Genomic DNA, 19212 nt, shown 5'->3' on the forward strand with positions numbered 1-19212 from the left:
CCCCCAAATATCATATCATTGTATCTGATGGACTTTGTGATTTTAGCTCTTGTATAATTATCTACTCACCTGGAAACCACTGTTGGGAAATGGTGTAATATTGATCACAAATATCTAAAAAAATGAAATCATTGAATGAGGATCCAGAATTACTAAAGATGAAAAGTTTACCTACTGCATATATCAGTCAGCCAGCTCTTTTGTTACTTTGTCCTTTTGAAAAATAATATAATTCTAGCTTCTCCAATAGCTGTCAAAGATGGGTATCTGTGAGTGCTGGTCTACTGCCTCCAAGGACTAATCCTGACCAGGTCCCCCGGTCCTTGCCAGCCCATGGTCTGGTGATAATATCAACGTCTAGAGGGAGCACTGCAGATTTCTAAATTCCAGGTCCACAGAGGAACTGCCCCTCTACTCAGTTCCCCTTGGTTCCAGGCCAAGTATGAACTGAAACTTCTGGGCACCAGGGTGAGGCAGAAACAAGCACTATGAGCAAGACTGGAGGTCAAGTATTGTATTCCTTTGACTACGTGCTTGCTGCTCCCCTGGAAACTGCTGCAGGGAGTGTTCTCTCCCTCACCTAATCATTGCCCTCCACCTCCTTAGCCCATATCCCCATGGAGACCTGAATGCTCTTGGCTGAAGCTGGGAAAGCATTTTTCACACCTTAAATAAAATGTGCAGATTGAGGGTAGAAAGATTATTTTCCATTACAATATGAAACATCCTGGCCCTTTTCCCAGAGCTTATAATAACCCCTGGAAAAGCTTTTTCCCCTGAAGTATAGTCCTAGAAACCAGCTAGAAATAAACTGGGAAGCCTGGACGACAGATTTGCTAGTGAGGGAGAGCCCATGCTGTTGGAAAGGTTGGAGCACTGGCCTTGCTACTTGCCTTGATCAAGATGATAAATAGCTAAGTCCCTCCATACCTTTGTCCCCACTCTCAGAGTCATACAGAAGTAAATATGTTTAACTGTAGGATACTAGAGATCTCAAAGATAGCTAAACACAATGAAAAAGACTTTACCCATTGATTCCATCCCTTTAATTATCTTTGATACCAGTTGAAATTAACTGGTATCCCCTACTGTATAGCTGCTGTAGAAAACAAATCCCAGTGGATTGATGCTATAAATGTTTATTTCTTGCTTATACTGTGGTAAGATGATTATATGATGGGCATGCTTCCACAAAGAGGTTTAGGAACCCAGGGTCCTTCCATTTCCAGGGCCATGAAGTCTTCCACCACATCCTCTTCACTTGGTGTGAAGGACCTTGTGTGAGAGTTGAGGAACCAGGCACAAACATAGTGCACCTTACTGTACCAAAATAATATTGTCTGGAACTCAATCACATGCCACCACACAACTTAAGAAAGTCTACAAAATTTACTATACTGAATGCCAAAGGATAGGAAACTCACAGAGGTTGATGAACACATTCTCTGCTATATCTCACAAAGAACAAAAGGGTCAGTTTGAGTCATTAGTCATGACCTATCAGTGGAAATGAAGAATTTAAGAGAAAGTTGAAATAAAAAGAAAGGAGACTTTGGGGGCTGGAGAGAGAAGAAGGAACTACTGGTAGAAAACTTTCTCACATCATCTTTCCTGTCCACTGTCACAAACTTTTATACAAAAGCTTATAGAATTTATTACTGTACATTGTAACTATATAATGTTTACCTATTTATCTCTTCTGCCCCCAACTTGAGGATAAAGGAAATCTGCTATTGATTTTTGAACCTCCAACACCCACCCCAGGACCTGAGTTATAATAGAGGTTATGTTATTTTTCTATGCTAAGTTAACAAGTTGCCACACACATAGCATCTTAGAACAACATCCATTCACTCTCTCACAATTGCTGTGGGTCAAGTGAAGACACAGCTTAACTGGATTCTCTGCTACAGGCTTAATTTAATATGTAGGTCGGGTTGCGTTGCCATGTGAAGGCTCAACTGGAGAAGAATCTGCTTTTCAGCTCACTCAAGGTGTTAGCAGCATTCATCTTGTATGGTTGTGGGAGTATGGTCTTGGCCTCTTGTTGGCTGTCACTCAGGGACCACTCTCAGCTCTAAGAAGCCACCTGCAGTTTCTTGTCATGTGGCCTTCTTCATAGACCCTCTACAACATGACAGTTTACGTTTTTAAAGTCAGTAAGGGAGAAAGTTTCTAGAACCAGTCTTCTAGCAAGACAGTCATATAATGTGACATAATCACATCACATGATTGAGTGATATCCCATCACTTTGACATATTCTGCTGGTTACAAGCAAGTCACAGATCCCACCCATACTCAGTGAGGGGAACTATGCAAGGTGTGAATATCAGAGGGCAGGAATCATAGTTTGTCTTCTACAGAAGATGTTTTAATTTAATGAATAGATGAACAGATGAGGAAAGGACCACATATAGGGGGCTGGAAATGAGGCAAGATAATACTTTCCAAACTTTCCAAACCTGGAATCTTATTATTGAATATCACCTATAACATGATAATAATTATATTCACCTCACAAGACTATCAGGAGATTTAAATAGAAAATACAGATAAAATATTGAATAAAATGCTAGCAAAAGAAGTTGTGCAGCAAGTCTTCCTTTTCTCTAATTTTCTGAAGGCCTTCACAGGTCTTTACTTCACGCTGGGGCTCAGCCGGCTCATCTGTAAATGAGTGCACTAGCTCCAGAAGATATTCTGTTGGTCACTACCAACTTGAAAACTCACATCACTGGACAGCAATGACTTAACCCAACAGTGACTTGTACACAGTCTCCTCATGAAAAAAAGAACTTGAAAAAATAAACTGAAGACGAAAGATAAGGGTCTTCCCTCCTGCCACATAATCATGGACTTGAGGACAAAAAAATGTAATTCTCCTTGGTCAGCCTGTTGGAGAATGTGAAAAGATTAGCCATTTAAAACTTTGTATGGAACACTTAGAGATTAGATCATCTGGCTCATTTCACATGTTGCTGTCTTCCTAGCTGGTTGGAATCTTCAGGGAGAGAAGTTTGGCTTTCTTTTTCCTTTGAGTAGCTGTTTACAAAACATAACTTTGATGTAAACAACAACTCTAACTCCATTACAACTGAGAGACAGGAATTTCTAACATTTTAAAATCTAGAAATAGAAACTTACATTTCTGGTTAATTGGCTTAAAATGAGAGTCAGTTACTCTATGTTATCAAGGAGCAGATGGGGAGAAAAACAAAGGAGGACCAAGTCACACTTGGACTGATAACCACGCTGGCCAAGGATGCTCTCAACTTCCTGGGCTCCATCTGTGATTTTTCTCTCTCTCTATGATTTTCTCTCTTGGGTTTCTATTTGTCCCATTCAGAAATCCCTGCTTTCTCTCCAACTCTCTTCCTTGCCATGTATGTCCGGCACACCCAAAAGAATCAGGGGGTAATAGTAACAGAATTATTATTCAGGTTGAGACTGTTTCCTTTTTTTTCTTCGCAAAATGAGGTGTCTGAGTGTTTGAAAAATTTGGCCAACTGTTTGGATAGACAGTCTTGCAGTTTATTGTCCCTCACGAGGCCACCATGAACATTTCTGGGACATTCTGAGGTACTCGAACTGCAATCAGAATGTCTTACATCTATCAGCTTGAAAATAGACCTGTAGATGTAACTTGAACTTAGAATTCAAGACAAAGTTACACTTACAGGTGTATTTTCTTTGTCTTGATTTCTTAAAGCCTGCATAGATAATCACGGATACTGCAGGAGTAGGAGACATGACTGTGCTTGAGTGTCTCCTGAGATGTTTCACCCCAGGTGCCTCACCCATTTTGCCTCTGTTCTCTTCCTGCTAAATGGGGCAGGAAGCTCCTCACTGAGATCTAAAATGATCTGGACATGAAGATTGTATATTAGCTTCCTAGAACTGCCATAACAAATTCCTACAGATTTGGAGGCTTCAACAACAGAAATTCATCGTTCAATTGTTCTGAAGGCTAGAAGTTCAAAATCAAGGTGTTGGCAGGGCCATGCTTCCCCAAAAGACTCTAGGACAGAATTTTTCCTTGCCTATTTCAGCATCTGGTGGTCCCAGGTGTTCTTTGGTTTGTGGCAATATAAGTCCAACATCTGCCTCAGATTCCAAATGACCTTCACTGTCTGTGTCTTCTCCTCTTCTCATAAGGACAACATTGTATTAGATTGGTACAAAATAATTGTGGTCTTTGCCATTGCTTTCAATGGCAAAGACCACAATTACTTTTGAACCAACACAATATTTAGGGCCCACCTAGTTAATCCAGGATCTCATCTCAAGATCTTTAATTATATCTGCAAGGCCCTTTTAATAAAGCAGGTCACACAGACTTCAGGTGAACACAGCTTTTGGGGACTCACCATTCACCTCAAGACAGATTGGAATCAAGATATTGAAATCCAGAACTTCAGACCATAAGATGATCTGTGTAGGATTATTTATTCAACATGTCTTTGCCCAGTGCTAGCTCTGTCCCCAATACTATGGTCTTGTTACAGTAGGTAGCTAGTCAGACATGAACAGAACAGGAGAGGGCTCCCCTCACCCCCACCGCCACACACACCAGGAATATCAGGTGACCATCAGGTGATGGTCAGGCAGTTGTTAACTGCCTCTCTAAAATAATATTTGGTTGCAGTTGGCACCAGGGAAAGACAATCTCTTAACAGGTAGGAAAAACCTGAAACTGGCAATCAGTACTTCCCAATAAGATCTCAGGAGCTGGGTGAGTGGGCTCACACATGTGTGCTAAGAGGCAAAATGACAGAGTTTAACTGGTATATCACCTCCTAGAAACATTTGACTTGTCGGGAAAGAAAGCCTCGATGGAGCATGTGTACAACTCCAATAAGCACACTGAGCATGCTCCCCTCCCAAGTGCTAGCAGGCCACTGTGCATGCAGATAGCCCACCCCAACAAAAGACCCCGGAAGTATGCCAATGTATAAAACCCCAAGTCAAAGGTCAAACAGAGCACTTTATCTCCCAAGTTGCCCGCTTGGCCCTCCTCCAAGTATACTTTACTTCCTTTCCTTCCGGATCTAAAGCTTTCTAATAAACTTTCATTCCTGTTCTGAAACTTGCCTACTCTCTTTCTGCCTTATCCCCCTCTGTCCAATTCTTTCTTCTGAGGAAGCAAGAACTGAGATTCCTGCAGGCCCCTATGGATCCACTGCCGGTAACAGCCACCAAGTGAGACAAGGTGGAAGATGGCAGTGATGAAACTGACATGGTTTCGTCTCACATCTCCTTAAAACAATACCAAAACAAAAATATTTTAGCCGCACTCTCTCAAGAAACTTAAAATCTATTGGGAGAGAAAGACAAAGACCAGTCAACAGAATGTCTGATTCAGGGTGGTGAGTGCTAACGAAGGCACACAGCATTGGTTTTAAGAATAGGGTGGCTGATGGCATTTAACTCAGTGCAGTGTTTAAGGAGCTCCAGCCCAATCAGTGCCTTGGTATGATGTGTATTTTAAAAATATATATTATTTAATAACAAAAAGAAAATGCTTCAATTTTTAAAAATATGTTAAGTAAAAGTACGCTTGATGTGGCCAAATAAGTCACTAATGACTGAAGTTGGTGAAGTAATGAAGCAACAAATTTTAGTTACTCAAAAATCAGTCTCAGTAACACGTCGCTAAGTATTCAAATTCTACCCATTCTGACAAGTCAAACTCAGGTTTACATTTTAAAAACTCTTCCAAACAACCAGCACTGGTAAGAGTCACAGAATTCTGATTTCATAAGACTCCCAAAACTATGTTGGCATTTCTAAGCCAGTTCCTGCCTGGGCGTCTTGTCTCAGTATAAGGTACCACTATTCAATTCCACAGCAAGTTCTGCAGGCCCAACTGCCAAACATCTGGATTCTCTCCACATCACTGGTAGCACCTTGTCCAAAACACCGTGATTTATTGCTTGAAGAATTGTGATGTATCTTAACTAGTCCTCCTCCTTCTATCCCATTCCTTCCATCATCTATTTTCAGCAGAGCAGTAATTATGATCTCTTGCAAACATGAACTATGTTAATCATCTGCTTAAAACTCTCCAATGTCTTCCCATTGCACTTGAAATGAAATTGAGGCACTTTGCCTTGACCTAAAAGGCTTTATATGACCATGTCCCTATGGACCTCTCTGAAAATGTCTTCTGTCCTTCTCCTCCTTGCAGTTGATAAGCCCCAACCACAGTGGCTTTCTTTGTGTTTTCTGAACAAAGTTGTTTTTAGCCTTCCGGCTCTTGCATATGGGTTTCCTGCCTGTAAACATTCTCGTTTATCTTAACAGGTCTATCTTTGTAGTCTTATCTCAAACATCACTTTCTCAGTGAGAATTCCTCCAATCCTTTAGTCTAAATTACTCCATCCTCACTCATCCTCTATCATTCACCCACAGTCATGCCTCTCTGCTCCATTTTCTTTATTGCTCCTAACAACTAAAATCATCTTCATTTATTGTTACTTGTTTATTATGTATCTCTTCCCCACACAGACACTAGAATATAAATGTCATGAGAACTGGGACCTTGTCCATGTTTTCACCATTGTGTCCCATTGTCTAGATCAATACGAAGCACACAATAGATGCTTTACAAATATTTGTTCAAGGACTGGATAACAAATGCAGTGTTCTCTCTCTCTCTCTCTCTCTCTCTCTCTCTCTCTCTTTCTCTCTCTCTCTCTCTCTCTCTCTCTCTCTCTCTCTCTCTCTCTCTATCTCTATCCCTATCTTTTTGGAAACAGCATCTCATCCTCTGTCATCCAGTCTGGAGTGTAGTGGTGTAATCAATCATAGCTCACCACAGCTTTTTTGAACTCCTGGACTCAAGTGATCCTCCAGCCTCGGCCTCTTGAGTAGCTAGGACTACAGGCACATGCCACCGTGCCTGGCTAATTTTCATATATATATATATGTACAGGTATATGTGTATGTATATATTTGTAGAGATAGGGTCTCAATTTCTTGCCCAACTTGGCCTCAAACTCCAGCTTCAAGTGATCTTCTTGCCTTGGCCTCCTAAAGTGCTGGGATTACAGGTGTGAGCCACCATACCCAGATGCAGTGTTGTCTCTTGTTCTCAATTGCTTAAATATATTGGTTGTGGTCTTTTAACACCATAAGCTCCATGAAAGAAGACATCATTTTATTGTTCTCCACACGTGTAGTAGCCTTCAGCAAATACACATTTAGCTGCTTTGGAAACAGGAACAAGGAATGGTGTTCTAGGATTTCTGCTGAATACCCTTTGGGTCCCTTTTGTGTTTTAGAGGCTCTGTCCTTGGTCGGCTTTCCTTTGTTGTTTATTTGAAGAGATTAAGGCCATTTCTTGTGAGTGGTTTCTATTTCTCCTTTGGTAGACTCATATTGGACCATCTAAGAAATCTAGTATGAGCAGGTCTTCCCCTTCTTTTGGCTCGCTGGTCCTGTGGCTCTACTTCCACTTCTAAGTGTCTTACATACCACAGGAAACTCCATCCCACAACAGCTTCCAAGCTCTTATCTATAGAAATAAGAAACAAGTAAAAAAAAAAAAAAATGTAGCAGCAATGACTAGCATATGCAAGCACTAGCATGTGCTTTACCAAAACTTCAACTTTGAACTTCTAGAAATTCTTGCCAACTTTCCTTAATAGCCATCATCATTGCATTTATGGCACTTTGGTCCTGTCTCCTTATGGCCAAAGGAAGTTCTCTCTGTATCTCTTTTACTGTCAGTGTATGCCTGAAACCAGCAAGATTTGTGAATGATGCGCCTCAGGAGATTGTGTTAGGGTAGCCTGGGTCAGACAGACTCTGCTCTCTGTATGAAGTAATCCTATCTGTGTGTGCTCTGGTTTTAAAGTTGACCCTCATTAATCATGGCCTTGGTTCCCTTAGACGTTCCAGAGCTGATCTATTCTCATTTTCCCGTGAGCAACAATCTATATAGACCCCCAAATACGTTATTTATTCCTGAAATGACTTGGTCTGGCATCACCCAGCCCTTCTATAACCTCCTGTGTATGAAAGAGAAATGAATGACTTGGGCAACATCAAAGTGTTGTTTTACTTTCCATATAGTCATTAACTTTAAATGTTCCCAAACTAATAGTCCAAGACATTGTAAAGAGGTAATAAGTTCAAAGGAATATGAAACATAAAGCAGAACTCCAGAGTCATTTGAAAGTATTTTCTCTAAATGTGTGCAAGCTTTCAAGGCTGCTCGGCAAAGAAGCCTGGGTCGGCATGTTGGCTAGTGCTGAAAAGAATTTTCCCCGAGTGGAGTGTGTAAATGAGTTGCCAGGCCAACCTCCTTGAGAGAGGAGCCACGTCCTTAGAGGATCTGCTGTTCCAGAGAATGCGGCACTGAGCTGGCTCATTCTTCCTTCTATTAAAGGCTAATTTGTCTCTTTCTTTCAATCTCTTTCCTTGTTTGGATCTGGATGCCCTGGGTCACTTAGGGAGGGTTTGTCCATTGCCCTCCAAAATAGGGTGTCTCTGTATAAGAGAAAATTACAAAGGGATTAAGTTATATAAACTAAAGATCCAAGTTCCTGCTATAAAATTTCTAGTCATTGAGTCCATTCGGGTGTAGAATAAAGGTTAGAGCCCTATATATTGTTCGGTGGCATCAGAGTTATAAAACAGTTTGTTTGAGCAGACAAATCTCATCCTTTGAAAAACCCACCAGAGAATGGAGTTTTTCCTCGAGCAGACTTGTTTAGGAAGCTGTCGTGGACACAGTGTTTCTGCTGTTGCTCAAACCTTCGGATTCTCATAAGTTTTCATAGCACTGAGCAACTGTGGATTTTCATTCTAGCCACTCATTTGAGGCAGGGATTCAGAGCCTAAAAAGAGCATAGCTGGCTTTCATTTCAAGAAAAAAACAATGAAATTCAAGACAATTTTGATTGTTATGTCTTCTATTTATGTATTTTCATCTCCCCTTTCTTTGCATGCAGACTTATTTTTATGTACTCATACTCATAGGAAGCCAACTGCATTTTGTTCTACTTATTTTCACTTAACATTATGCCATGGGCATATATCGTCCTGTTATGTCATTTCCATAAGAGTTATTTTAATTAGTACTTCAGTTTCCATTGAATCTACTTAATCATTTACCTATTACTGGATATTTAGATTGTTTCCAAATTTTTCATTATTAATGATAACTCAGCAATAAATATTTTTGAGCATGGATATTTGTCTTCTTTCAAGGTAATTATGTCAGAATGGAATCCCCTTATAGTGGAATTATCAGGTGCAAATATAAAACTATTTTCTGGCTCTTTATATAAGCATATATGTTGCCTTGCAGAAGGCTTTGTTCAGTTACAGGGTTTACTTGCTATTGTTCAGGTACCATTTCACCACACCCACACCCACACCCACATTGGATATAGTGAAGAAGGAAATATTAGGTATCCCAGAGACTTTGAGCTGTGGTAGGCACTGACCAAAACCAAAAATCAAGACAAGTGGAATTCAGTCAAATTGAATATTATATACAGATACCACTTAATAGACATCTTCCTTTTATTGGTTTTTTATTGTCATTTTCTTTCTTAAAACTAGTATGATGGTTATAAAAGAAATATATGATTTATTATAATACATTTTAAAATTTGAGAAAGAATAAAACAAAAATAATTTATACTGCTGCCACCTGAATAAGACACCACTGATCTTGTGTAGTAATTCTGATTATCATTCTATGCACACATTTTAAAAACAAAAATAGAATCAGACACAGAATACATTGGATTTTAATCTGTTTTTCATTTAATAGCATAGTATGAACAATAGACATGTAATATACACTTTTGTCATAATAACAGTTTCAATGACTATTTAAATTTATTATATGAATATATTAAATCTCCTATGGTTAGCCATGCAACTTATTTCAATGTTTTCTCCATAATAATTGATGTTGCAGTGATAATTACCATTCCAGTAGATATTTCTTAGTATAAAACTGTGATAATATCCTAAAGTAAAGTTTTAAAATTGAATTTCAAGATTATAATGTAAGGACAATTCTCAGCTTGTGCTGAATATTTGCAAATTGCCCTCCAGCAGTGCTGCCTTGCAAAAGTCGATGAGGTTGCCTATTTCCTGGGCCCTTACCAATATGGCATCACTATCAGTGTGAAAAGAATCTTTTCAAGTTTGATGCACAAACATAATATTGCTTGACTTTACCATGCATTTTTGATCATCTGTGAATTTAGCCATCTGTTTCTTTATATTTATTTTATTATGTGCATTTTGTGTGTGTACTTATGTCCTTTAATCTGTTTTTTCTATGGCTAACTTTGCTTCTATTTCAACTTCTAAATAGCCATAGAGAAGAGCTGTCTTCAGGTTGCTGTGAGCACTGAGTGACCTGCATAGTGTAGGTATGGGGACATCCCATACATGCTAGCCATTTTCATTCATACTGAGACTCTGACCCTGAATCCCCTAAACTGCTTTGTGTTTCTCTCTGGCTTATTGTATTGAATAAATGCTGGATTTGAACATTAGAATGCAGACAATTCTGAATTTATTCTGGGGAGTGGCACAGATTACCCATGTAGAATGTCAGTAGATGAGACCTGAACATAAACTTCTGCTAGATTATAAAAGGCCTTGAATGCTAAAGATTTTAGACTCTTCTGTCAACAATAGGGAGCCATTGAGGAATTTTGAGTGGGAGAAAAATACAAACAAAATATGTATTTTGGGGAGTATCCAGAAGGTGGCGCCATTGTAACATATCTTCTGCCTAGAGTTTCAAGAATTTGAAGTTTGTAGGTAAAGCCCACGTGTGAAAACACATCTATTTAGAAGTATCCATTGTGGATGGGACTGGAATGATTCCTCCTCAAGGCTAAAAGAACTCTAACACAGCAGCTCTGTCCTTTGTTATATTATTCACTTCTCCCCATAGCCTGTTTTTTATTTATGTATATCTCTTGTGTCTCCTTGAAGACCTGGCATTTGGAGGGGAAGTTTGCACAAATGCTCACACCAGGGCTGAAATCTATAAATCCTTGAATAAGAACAAGTTTTCTGAGTTCCAGTTTAGTGCCTTCATATACGTTAGGCTATTTCTACTTATATTAAAAACTATTTCTAGCAAATTATTTTGGGCCTATTTAATGAAGACTAGAGTAATAACTTCCAACTCTGCAAAGCTGTGAAACCATCAATGCAGGAGGAGAACTGGGTAGTGCACAACACACTAAAGTATGGTTGACTTCTTCCTTATTACTGTAAGTAATAGTGATAAGTTCAAATGATTATTTTCTTAACAATGAACATCTTCTTACCAATTAAATGATGGCAGAGTATTAACTATTGGGTATCTTAGGATATATGAGCAAATTCAAGAATCCCTGCATTAACGGTATTTAAAATTTTATTATATTTTATAGTTTGACTTAAATTTGTTTGAAACGTCTCCATTGACATAAAAATGAAGATTCAGGACAAAATATGAGTTCAAAATGTTTTTCACCGAAACCCTCGATAGATCCACTCTGAAAGACAGAAAGGCACATGTTTGTAGTTGGGAATCTGGCAGGAAGGAGCTTGAGTTCTGATGGTCAAGATGTTTTGGTTCAGAAGTTAGAAAATAAATAATTCCTGAGAGGAAGGATTCTTCAGCTCTGGGCAGCTGATACGGCAGTAAAATAAATAGGCAGTAAAGCACACTTCCTGTTTTGAGAGTTCACATTTCATATTGGCAAAGAGCATCTCTTAAATTCAATCTCATGCTTCCATAAATAAACCTGGCACCTTTTTAAACGCTTTTCCATCTGCTTCAGAATGAGGAGTGCATTATTGAATACACCTCAGGGAGTCCGAGAAATGGGAAAAGACTACTTGTGAGGAACACACCATTGCAGTTGGCCTTGGCCCAGAGAAGCCATTGTGAGATTGCTTGAGTTCAAACCATTGTAACAAGACCCCGATGGTGTTTCCCTACCCCCCTTTTCTTCTACTTGAAGTTGTCATAGTTGGAGCTTTGCACCAGGAACCAGGAATGATCTTGGGTTGAGTCAGAGTTAGGCATCTTTGCAGATGATTTGCTATATTACCTGGGTAGTTCTCATCCAGCTTCTGAGATTTTGTTCCAATATATTAATCCAGTTTCCTAGGCTGGATAGAAAAGTCCATTATCCACACATAGGAGAGCCCAGAGGAAGAGGTCTGCTATACTGACTATAGAATAATTCCTGGAGTTTTCAGGGCTTGCAGTAATCAACTTGTGTTCATCGAGTTGATAGTGAAAAGCATGAATTTGGTGTCATGAAGAAACAATTCAAGATCGAGTGTTCCTATTAACTGTGTGATCTTAGACAGGTAAGTAGATAATTGTATCCTAAGAGGTTTGTGAAGAGAAAGTGAAATAAAGCTCATAAAGTCAATTGGCACACTGTCTGGCAACAAATAAGCAATCGTGAATAGTAGCTATTTTTATTATTCTACTTTCCCAGGTAATCCTTGTAAGCTAAGAACTGGGGACAATCCTGCCTGGGTCAGGTGGCCAAGAGGGGCAGTTATTTAATATCTACATTTATCATTTGAGACAATTCTCATGTATCTGATACTTTTCTAAGTTTTTAAAAATGTTATCTAATTTAACCTTTGCAGTAACCTGCTGAGCAGGGTTCTATATGTCCATCTAAACAAAATATCACAAATACCAATAATGTTGCCAAACCTAAATTGCCATTGGTTGTGTTAACAGAAAAGCTTTAGCAAATGAAATTCATTTATGTTCCTTTGAGACAGGGTTTTACTCTATTGCCCAGGATGTAATTTGGTGCCATGATGATGGCTCACTGCAGCTTCAACCTCCCAGACTCCAGCAATCCTCCCCACGTGTCACTATACCTGGCTAATTGTTGTATTATTTGTAGAGATGGGGTCTCCCTATGTTGCCCAGGCTACTGTCAAACTCCTGGCCTCAAGTAATCCTCTTGCCTCAACCTCCCAGTGTTAGGATTACAGTTGTGAACCACTGCACTCAGCTAGGAAATTAAATTTAGCAGTCTTTTATTTGAGCAAAGAATGATTTATCAACTGTGCAGCACTCAGAACCAGAAGAGGTTGAGAGACCTCTGCCCAGCAATGTGAACAGGGAGCTTTTTGCAGGGTACGCAGAGAAGCCAAGTAGAGAAATCACTGGATTGGCTACTACTAGGTATCTGCCTTATTTGGGCATGGTGTGATGAGCTGGCTGCCTATGATTGGCTGAAACTGAGCTGTTTGTTTTACTCCTAAATAACATTGCAGTTTGTTATGCAGGGACCAAGTTATGGAGGAAGCCTCAGGCTAAACTTAAATGAATTTCATAGTTGTAAGGAATGTGCTATGGACTGAATGTATGTTTTCCCCAAAAATTCATATGTTGAAATTCCAATCCCAATCTGATGGGGGATAGGAATCTCCAGCAGGTAATTAGGTCGAAAGGGTGTAACCCTGATAAATGGGATTAGTGCCCTTATAAGAAGAGGCTGGAGAGCTAGCTAGTGCTCTTTCTATCATGTGAGGATACAAGCAGAAGTCAGCTGCGTGCGATCTAGAGTAGAGCCCTCACCAGAACCCAACCATGTTGACACCCTGATCTCAGATTTCCAGCCTTCAGAACGATGAAAAGTAAATTCCTATTGTTTATGAGCCTTTCAGTTTATGACATTTTGTTATAGTAACTTGAGTTGACTAAGACGGTACTGCTACCTAAGGAAATAAGAAAAAAAACCTGCCAATTATAACTGTAAGATGCTACTGTTAATAAGGCATATCAGAATTTCAGAGATTTTAAAATATAGGGAAAAGAATGTGCCTTTAAAGTCAATGAAATAGAGTAAGGAGTTTCCTTGACCTCATATGGAGTTAGTGGCAGAACCAGAATTTTATTTTATTTATTTATTTTATTATACTTTAAGTTCTAGGGTACATGTGCACAATGTGCAGGTTTGTTACATATGTATACATGTGCCATGTTGATGTGCTGCACCCATCAACTCATCATTTACATTAGGTATATCTCCTAATGCTATCCCTCCTCCCCCTCCCCTGACCTCACAACAGGCCCCGGTGTGTGATGTTCCCCTTCCTGTGTCCAAATGTTCTCACTGTTCAATTCCCACCTATGAGTGAGAACATGCGGTGTTTGGTTTTCTGTTCTTGCGATAGTTTGCTGAGAATGATGATTTCCAGCTGCATCCATGTCCCTACAAAGGACATGAACTCATCATTTTTTATGGCTGCATAGTATTCCATGGTGTATATATGCCACATTTTCTTAATCCAGTCTGTCATTGATGGACATTTGGGTTGGTTCCAAGTCTTTGCTATTGTGAATAGTGCCGCGGGGAACTCTGTTTCAAAGTCAATGCACATTAGTTATATCAGCCTCTGCCAAACACCAAGTTCCACTCTCTGGGGCAGCTCTGATCTCCTCTGGAAGTCCTGCTGTGCTACCTGAGGCAGCCCTTATTGTCTTCTTATTTGTATCACAGTCCACCCCACTCCCATCACATCCTGATGAGTTCTAGGAGCTCATCAGTTCTGAGCTCCTGGAACACGAAAAGCCAGGTGCATTCAAGCCTCACTCACCAGCACTGGTGCCCAGCTCTAGTTCTTGCACCTAGTCACTGGTCATCTCAGAGGAGAGTAGAAGGCAGAGGCTGCTGAGTGTTAGAGCTGACTGTAGTCCTCAAGGGATGGTGAGTATTCAACAAATGCTCATGATAACATTGGTGATATCATCAGGTCATGTGCCTGCAATTAGATTGGATTTTGATTTAAGTTGGTTTTAAGCATGATAAGATCCCCTTTCCTCTCACAGACATAGGATTGTCTGTCTCTTTTTTCCTTGAGTATCTGGAGTTTTCAGTACTCTCAAATTCAACTTGACTCTCAGTCGTCTGTCTCAGATACTGGTTTTCTTTCTTGACTTTTGTTCTTCTATGAAACAAGTTGCTCAACTCTCTCTTTGCTTTTGATAAAATGACACAACGACAATTAGAACTTGGGTTGCACATTCCAAACTAGGATGTCCGAAGGTAAAAAAATATAGATTTTCTTACTCCAAAATCATGTGCTTACAGTAGCAGAACAAGTTGTACAGTTAAATTTCATCTAACATGTGCAAATTTTACTGAAGTTGAAAAGTAAGTATAAAATTATACTGCCTCTCAGAGAAAATAAAACTAGATTATATCTAACTTCCCATTCTACCATTGGCCAACACCAGGATCTTGGTAAGCTGGTTCTCCTTGCTGAGCCTCAATTTGTAATCAGGAGAGTTGAATTAGCTATTCTTCCTAATCTTTCTTGTCCAGACATTCTGATTCTGAGACATTTTTTATCTTACTGGTATGGATATAGTTGTTACTTATTGTACATATTTTAACCATGAGGTTTACCTAGCACTCTTGCCTCCAGGTTTCTATGAGTCCATATAGTGACCACTCTAGAATTCATTAGCCTTTGTGGTATTTATGTTACTATTCAGTATTTGCCTATTATTTTACTAAGTATTGACATCGTTTCCTGGGGAGGAATTATGACTCTCTTTGAGAAGTTGCAGCAATGGTTCCTTTATTTGTACCCCATGGATTCCCTTTTATTGCCCTTCAATTTGCTTCTGGAATGAAGCTCCAGTTATCCCAGTATCTCTCTCAGCCCTCTGAACTTGCCTTTGCTTAATTTTCATTTTAGATTTTTTTCTGAGGATAAGGATGCACCTCACTTTTTAGTTATGTTCTTTAGAAGACTTTTCTTGATGAACATGGTTATTTCAGTATCTGAGTCATCTTGGCAATTTCATCAGCTATCCACGTTGCAAGTCCCTTTGATTTATTATGAGGCTTCATCAGGCACATTTTCCCTTGCTCCCTACCTCAGTAGATTAATCCAAACTCATCTGCAAGGCTTGTTCGAGAGGCCAAATCATTCCCACTTTTTTGCTCCTTTTCAGGGCTGCAGAGATAAAGCTCTGGTACCGTGCCAGCCATGTCTAACAGGGTCAATCAGCCTATTTTAGCCTTTCTCAAAAGTTCACCCTGCCAGATGTGAGATTTGGGAGGGGTGGAAAAAGTGAGTCTCCTGGAGAACATTCGTCTTCTCCTAGGACCTGAGTTCGGGCAAGTCTCGGAGGGTCAGAGGCACATCTCAGGCCATTGGATGCAACGCATGTATTAGGAAAGCATCTGCCCCATTTTTGAAGCAACCTCTGCCCGCAGCCTGTAACACGCAGAGAGCATCAGTCCTTTTGATCCAAGAACTGCATCAAATCATTTTGACCCTTTGAGAAGATATGTAACCTGGGCCAAGTGGAGCCAGATGACTTTTTTTTATTATTACCACAGCATAAAGTAATATTAAGTGATTTCATGAGTTGTAGCCGGAACATCTGTTATTAAACATCAGAAATCTGATTTATTCAATTTATTCAGAAACTGGCACTCAGCCCTCTCTAAAGTAATGCCTCGCCTTTGGGGCAAGAAGGTGTTACTGACCAGTTTTCCTTTGAGCTTACAATCCTTTCCATGTGCCACGTGACTATGCTTCTGCTCTCTGAGAGATGTCGTCCTTGTAGCAGAAAAGGAAAGACTTCCCTGGACAGAGAGCTGACTGGAATGTGCCACATACTCTGCTCTCTCCAGGGCAGTTCATCGACCCAGAGCCACATCCCTCTGGAAAGGTAGCTGGAGTGTCATGAGTGGGGAGCAGGACATCAAGGAGGAAAGGTTTATATGTAGACCTCTTAGGGCAGATGGCTCCATATTTTAATGACCAATTCCCCACAATTGGCCTGTTTTATCCTTAAGCTACCACTTCTGCAGCTGTATGTGGCATGTGTTCTATCCCATATGCAACTTTAAGAAAAATTTTCCCTTTTCAGATCCTTTATTTATCATAGATGACAGAGCATTTCTTTCAGAAAAGTAGGCCGTTGGTCCTTGCGACATCAACATTTTGCAAAAATTAAAGTAACAAATGGAAACTATGACATTCTACTGGTGGGATTTCAGGCTTTGATCTCCTTCTGGGTGTGTGTTGGTGGCACTGGAATAAGCAACAGAAATAAAAGGATAAAATATTTTGGAAAATGGAGGCTTCCCCAAAGAATCAAGTTAGCCACTCATTTTATTCTTTCATTCCATCATTCTTTTATTTACACATTTGTTCATTAATTACTATATTTTTCAAATATTTACCTGTGCCAGTCATTGTTCTAAGCATTGAGAAATGGGAGATAAAAATATAAAGAAGCGGCAATCCATCAACTGAAGAAGTTGACGGTTTGATAAGGAAAGTAAGACACTGGCACCAACTATAAAGTAGAAAGTTATGAGTCATAAGAGAGTCACAGAGAAAGGTCTGTGGAAAGTTAAAGGGGAAAAGGAATAAAATGTTGACTGGAAGTTTCCAGGAAGGGTGTAATGAAGGATGTAGAATTTGGGCTGTGCCTTAAGGGATCGAGTGTTGGAAGAAAGAAAGGAGAGGCAGTGGTGATTGTAAAAGGAAGCAGTGGCTGGAAACAAGGCATGGCTATAGAACAGCATGGGGCATGACTGAATGTTGGCAAATCGTCAGCTTTCCTAAAAGACACAGTTCATATAGAGGAATAATGGGAGAAGGTGAAAGACATGCTGAAGCCACATCCTGAATGTTTCCAGTGCAAGGCAAGGCCGTCAGATTCAGGAGGCTGAAGTATTCTGAGTAGGTGAACATAACTATAATTTAGGAAGATTAGTCTGAGACCATGAGTAGGATAAATTGACAGTGGGGAATCCTGGGAAAAAAAAATGCAGCTGAGCAATGATAAAACTTCAACTGGAGCAGTTGGTTTGGAGAAGAAGGGGTGCATAGAGTAAATGTACAACAGAGGAATTGATCGGGCTTCAGAAGTTATATGTTGTTATAAGAGGAGTATGGCTTTTGGTGTCAGAGAGACTCTAAGATGAGCTTTATTTTTTCCTCACTCTTAGAACTACCTGGAGTAACTCACAATTTCTCCAGACCTCCCTCTCCACCCCGTTGCCAAGGTTTGTGTGCGTGTGATATTGGAAGCGTGGTGGGAGGGGAGGGTTGTGATAATATATGTGAAAACACTTCATAAACTCTGAAAAATCCTAAGAAGTCCATTGTGGTTAAGTTACTACCTGGATCTGTGGGACAAATGGAAGGGAAGGATCTCAGATGGACCTTATGTTTTGAGCCAACATGACTCTGAAGGTGGAGAATCACAGTGCCAGGAAATGAAAGGAAGGAAAAAAGGAAAAGAGAGTCAGCACTCACCCATTGCCTCAAATTAAACTCCAGATGGATCAAAGACTTAACCGTAACCCTGAAACCATAGAAACACTGAAGATATTTTATAATGTAGCAGTGGAGAAATTATAAGAATTCCAAGAAAGTTAGAAACCAAAAAGGGAAATATTGATCAATTTGGCTACATCAGAAGTTACGATTTTTATATAACAAATGATAGTAAGTTTGAAAGAAAAATAACAGAGAAGGAAATGTTTGTCAGTCATATGATTGACATAGTTAATTTCTGAGTACATTAAGACTTTTACATGATGATTAAAAATATAAACAAATAGTCCAATAGAAAAATAATGTGAATTAGTTATTTATAAGAGAAGAAATAGAAATGACCAATATACAAAATAAAACATATTAAAACTTAATTAAGAAATTCAAATAAAATGAGGTGTTTTTTAACCACTATATTTGGTAACTTAAGAAGATTGAAAATGCTATATTTATGAAGGGTTGGGAAACAATTACTTGAATGAACTATTGAAGTGGAGATGAAATACAAAATATAATAGTCTTTCTGGTGTTCAATTTTGTGATACATATCAGTATATAAAAGGAATATACCCTTTGACCTGTCAAATTCACTTTTGGGAATTTAAGAAGATAAATATACACATGTGAAAATATAAATGAATGAATATGTTTATTGCATTATTGCTTAAATTAATAAAAACAACAATAAAATATAGAATAATTTAGGTAAATACATTTTGATATGCCTAAAATCTTTAGCTCCTAAAACTAGTGAAGTAGACCTTAATTTATTGAAATGTAAAGCTGTAAACCACATGTTTTTGAGAGATGTGTGACATTATCCCATTTGTTAGAAATATATACATATACACATACATATATGCAGTGTATCTATATTTCTATAC

Source organism: Papio anubis, chromosome 14, assembly GCF_008728515.1.
Source record: "Papio anubis isolate 15944 chromosome 14, Panubis1.0, whole genome shotgun sequence".
In the NCBI taxonomy this organism is placed as follows: domain Eukaryota; kingdom Metazoa; phylum Chordata; class Mammalia; order Primates; family Cercopithecidae; genus Papio; species Papio anubis.